Source organism: Penaeus japonicus, unplaced genomic scaffold (assembly GCF_977035675.1).
Source record: "Penaeus japonicus unplaced genomic scaffold, GWHDUDI00000001_assembly GWHDUDI00000027, whole genome shotgun sequence".
Classification (NCBI taxonomy): domain Eukaryota; kingdom Metazoa; phylum Arthropoda; class Malacostraca; order Decapoda; family Penaeidae; genus Penaeus; species Penaeus japonicus.
In genome coordinates, this window is record NW_028234429.1 from 33,835,584 (window position 1) to 33,842,453 (window position 6,870).

Below are 6,870 nucleotides of genomic sequence, written 5' to 3' on the forward strand. Positions count from 1 at the left end.
TCTATAATATATATATAAATCTATATACAGGTATATAATATAGAAAAATATTGAGGGAAATAGATGTATATATATATACATATATACCTGATATACACACACATACACACACACAAACACACACACATACACACACACCACATACACACACACACTATTACTTATAAATATATATATATATCAACATATATATATATTTATATATATACCTGCTAAATATATATCTATATATACCTAATTATAAATAATATATATATATAATATAATACAGTAGATTCATATATATATTAATACAGTATATATATATATTATACCTGTATATATATATGTAGGTATACACACACAACACACACACAACACACACACACACCACACCACACATATATAAATCTATATATATAAATAATCTATACATATATATAGATATATCTCAACATCATCATCATCATCAGCCGTGTATCAATCCACTGCAGGACGTAGGCCTCTCTCAATCTTTTCCAGTCATTCCGGTCTTTGTGTCCCTCTGATTCCAGTTTACATCCTGCGAATTTTTGCTATTTTTCATCCCCGCGATCTAGTCATTGGTCTTGCCCTGGGTCTTTTGTGTCGTGTATTACCCATTCTGTTTGTTTTCTTTGTCCTCCTGTTGTCCGGTCTCCGATATATCAGCCCACTCCACTATTTTTTTTTCTTTTTGATGGTCTTGATAATATCCTCTACTTTTGTTTGCTGCCTGATTCCATGTGGCCCTTTTTCTTGTGCCTCTTAACTAACTCTCTAGCATACAGCCTTTCCATTCCTCTTGGGGCCAGCTTACTATTTCCTCTCAGTGCCTGGTCGTAGTCCATGTCCTCTGATCCATATGTCTTGACGGAGACCAGGGCAAATATCTTTCCTCTTAGACAATTCAACACTTCTATATTTTACTAGTTTACCGAACACACTCCACCTAGCCGATTCGCCGTTTTATCTCGCTTCGCAGGATGTACTCACTGAATATCCCTGTATACCAGCTTCGTCACTCGTCTAGTACCTCCCTTGTATTTGTAGTTGCATAACTGGGGTTCGACTTTTAACTGACCTGTATCTTTTTCCATTTCATTTTAAGCCCAATCTTCAGAATTTCCTTATTTTAAATCGCTTATTAATGTTGTAGTTCTTCGCTGACTCACCGAATAAGAACAATGTCTTCTCAAATCTTAATTCTTAATTCTCAGCCCTATTTTTAATCCCTCTCTCTTCCAGTATATATATATATATATATATATATATATATATATATATTTATATATATATATATATATAATATATTTATAGTAATATTTTAATATACCTACATATATATATATATATATATATATATATATAAATATATATATATTTAAATATAATATATACATATATATATATATATATATATATATATATAATATATATATATATATATATAAGCATTATATATATATATATATATATATAATATATATATATATATATAGTAAATATAGATATATATATATAGATACATCATAAATATATTATATATATATATATATATATATTTTATATAATATATATATTATGTAAATAATATATATATATACATATATATTATTTAGATAGTTCATTGATACAAATATATATATATATATAATTAATAATAATTATATATATATATATATATATATATATAATATAATATATATATTATATATTTAGTTGTTGTGGTGTGTTTGGGTATGTGTGTGATAAGATATATATATATATATATAGATAATATTATATATATATATAGATTTTTTATATATAGTTTAATATATTTAAATATTATAATATATATTACTTATAATATATATATATATATATTATATATATTATATTTAGATATATATATGTATATATATATACTTATATAAATAATATAAATATAAATATATATATATATATATAATATAGAAATATTATATATATAAATACTATATATTTTTATAGATTTATATGTATATATTATAAATATATATAGCCATATAGATAGTTGATATATATATTTATTTATATATAGATATATAATATTTATATATATATATGATATATTATATAATATATATATACACATATATGTATAATATATATTTTATATAAAATACTATATATTTAATATAAAATATATATATATATTTATATGAATATATATATATAATATATATTATATATTTATATACCTTTTTTATATTAGATATATATATATATATTTTATATATATATCATTTTATATAATATATATAGATATATATAAATATATATATAGATATAAGATATTATAATAATATATATATATATATATATATATATATATATTGATATATTTTGTTGTTGTGTTGTGTGTTTGTTGTGAGGGTGTTGTATGTGGTTGTTTTCATATTATTATATATATATATATATGATCTATATATATATATATATTTAATATATATATTTATTTAAGTTAGCATATATATATATATATATATATAGCATATATATATATATATTAAAAAATTTTAATAAAAAATAATATATTGTATATATATAATATTTATTTAATATATTATAATATATTATATGTATATATATATATATGTATATATCATATATTTAATATATAATTATTTATATATATATATATATATAAAATATACAAAATTATATAGATAATATTATATATATTCATTATATATTTATAATATATAGATATATATAATATATATAAATTATATATATATATAAATATATATATATTATATATATAAATATATAAATAGATATGTGGGTGTGTGGACGTGTGTGTGTTGTGTGTGTGTGTGTGGGTGTTATGTGTGTATGTTTTTTAAATATATAGATATATATATATATAGATATATATATATATATATAATATTATATATTTATATTTAATTAGAACATATAAATATATATAATATATATTATATTGTCATATTAGAATATATATAATATAATAAGATATATATATATTTATGATATAATATATTATAATATAATATAAATATATATATATAAATATATATATAATTTTTATATATAAATAATATATATTAATTATATATATATATATTATATATATAAAGATGGATATATATGAAAATATTTAAGCATATAATATTTATATAAATATATATATACACACACACGCACACAATTTTGGGGGTACTATGCTTGCATACACTGACACACACACGTAAACACTCATAACAGCACAAACTCAAAATACATCGTGCCTTCTAAATAAAGTTGCAATTCTTTACAGCCAAACGTTTCTAATCAGATTTCCAGCAAAAATTTACCAAACACGCAACGCTTCTTTGAATACTAAATTTCGCCGAAAGTACCCCTTAGCACAAAGGACGTAGCATGCAACCCTAGGGAGGATAAAGTGAGGGGTTGTAATGCAGGACACATGTAGGTAGGAAGCAGCTGACCCAAGTAGGGGATGGGGCCGGGTGGGGCGAAAGGGCGTATATAAGCGGAAGCATAAAGCAAGGGATGCAACAGACTTTCCTCTCCAGTTTTGTACGGTACACCATGAAGCTCCTGGTGAGTGTTTGGTTTGGTTTTGTTTGATGGCAAACACACACACCACATATATATATATATATTTATATATATATATATATATATATTATATATATATATATATATAATCATATAAATAACAAGTATTACACACACACACATATATATATATATATATACTTATTATTACATACTTATATTAAATATCTAAAATTATATAATATTATTATATATATACATACATATATATATATATATATATAACTATATATATATACACTACATATATATAATATATACTATATATAAAATATAATACCACATATACATATACTATATATATATATATTTATATATATACAACAATATATATATATATATATATATTATATATACATATATATATATATAGTATATAATTATATATATATATACACACACACACACACCTCTTATATATATAGAATTATATATATATAAATATGTGTGTTATGTATATACATTATATATAATATATATGTATATATATATATATATATATATATATATATATATATATATATGTGTGTGTGTGTGTGCATCTATATGTGTGTACATATATATACATATACAAACACGCATGTATGATCGGCCTTGACGCCAACATTGTTCAATATTTCAATTAACGACATCCCCGCAATAACACTTTGCAGAGGCAATGAAATTATTCATACTATCTCGTAATTGATTCCTGGAAATGAAAGCCACACAAACAGTGGTGACATATTTTACCCCAACAACCATAAAGAATCAGAATGATAATGAACCACTCCCTTCACATCATGGAGTAGTAGTCGATAGAACCATAACACACAGGCAATTATCCGTTGAAACGAAAAAAGAGAGATTCGCTGACTAGAACTCCATGGGGTGCTTCGCAAACCGTATTTGAGACATCCACTTTACTCATGTTCTACAGAGAAAGTGATTATTGTGCCCCAGTATGGACAGTGGTGACGATTATATCTATCTGGACTTACTCTAGGAGGCACTCAAATGCAGCACCAACACTTCAGAAGCACAGAATTGTCATACTCTGGAAACCAATTACTGAACAAGCCTCTGCCACTTCAAGACTAAAACCATAAAGGCCTTTCTATTAACCATCGAAGCAAAACTTGGAAGGACAAATGGAGGGAACACCCTTCAGGAGACGGAGGGACCTGGTGAGGGGACCGACTGAACCCCAGCTCCAACCAGAAGACAATGGACTTCGGCAAACAGACTGAGGTTGGGTCATGGCAGAAAAACGGGCCAGCCAAAGTCGTTCGAGGGTTCGTGAATTCCCATTATGGTCAACACGTCCAGTATCCCGCAAGACACGGATTATCTCGTGCTGCACTGTACCGTCACTGCTGTACCGTGAGGATACACTGAGGGAAAGTTCATGAAGCTGACAGGGACACGAACTTAATGTTGGGGGTGCGAGGTGTACCTACGCAACTGCTGTCATTACCGTTACTACTGATGTGATAGTCTTGGATTTATAGTATAATCATTGTAATGATTATGATGATACTAGTATTACCATTCACAATGATAATGAATATATAATGATGATAACACCAAAGGCAACAATTATACCAAAAATAATGGAGATGATAATAACGGTGATGATATTACTACTACTAATATTTCTACTACAACTACTAATACTAATGATAATTGCAAGAACAAACAACAATAATGATGATATCAATAAAGGTAATAATAATCATAAGTAAAATGGTAATGATAATAATGATATTTATGCTGTTGTTAATCATGATAATAATAATCATGATAATAAAGATAAAATGATAGTAATAATAATATTAACGATAATAATGATGATAATAACGACAGCGATAATACTAATAATCATAATTATAATGATAATGGTTATACTAATAGTAAAGGATGATAATAATTGTGACTATGTTGTTATTGATGATGATGGTGATGATGATGATCATCATCATAACAATAATAATCATTTAATGATAATGATAATAATATTGATGATACTAATGATAGCAATGATAATAATGGACATGATTGTAATAACAATAATTACCATGGTTATGATAGTAATGATAGTAATAATAATGATTACAGTAGTATAGTAGGAAAATCATAAATATCTTGATGATAATGATGATAAGGCTTATAATGATAATAACATAAGTAATAATAATGATGATAATAATAGTGATAGGATTGATAATGATATGGAGAATAATGATGTTAATGACAACACAGGGAATGATAATAATTAAGATAATAATGATAAAAACAATGATAAAAGTGATGATAGAAAGATAATGATTGTGGTGATGATGATAATAATAATAATAAAATAATGATAATGATATTAATGATGATAATAATTTTGATAATGATAATGATAACAAAAATTGTAATAGTAGTAATTATAATTATAGTAATAATAATGATTGTAATAACGATGATGTTTTTAAAAATCATAATACTGGTGATGATATTGATACTGAAGATGAATATGTTCCTAAAAATGATGATGGTAACAATGATGATAATGATAATCGTAGCAGTAAGGATAATAAAAATGGTGATTATAATGGAAATAAAGATGATATTAATGATAATGACAATAATAATAAAATAATGATCAGGACAATGAAAATGATGATCAAGATATTAACAATAATAATGTTGATAGTAAAACTAACAAAGGCGATGATAACAATAATAATTATTATGATGATGATGATGATCAGGATAATATCAGTATGATTGTGATGACAATTATAGCAATAATATCAATAGTAGAAGTGAATCCAACTATTACTTTTCCATTTCCATTTTAATACTATTACTCTTATTACGACTTTTATTACTATTACTACTACTGCTACAACAGCGATTACTGATAATGATGGCGATAATGTTAATACTAATAATCATGATGATAATAAACTAAAATACTAAAATGATGAATACATTAATGATACTGATAACAAAAAAAATAATAATGATACTAATGAACAGATTTCAAAACAAAAAATACACACACACAACAAAAAAAAGGAAGTGAATAACGATGAAATGTTTCGCAAAACAAGAAGAATAATAGATGCGTTTCGAAGTTACATCTTCATTAGAAATAAACATTCAAGCAAAATTACAAGCATATATCAGCCAAGGGACGGAGAGTAAGTTACCTGGCGACCGTGACCTGTCGCTTGTTTTCTGCATGATCGGTTTTTAGTTGTGGCCTTAGATCAATTGAAACTGCCAGAT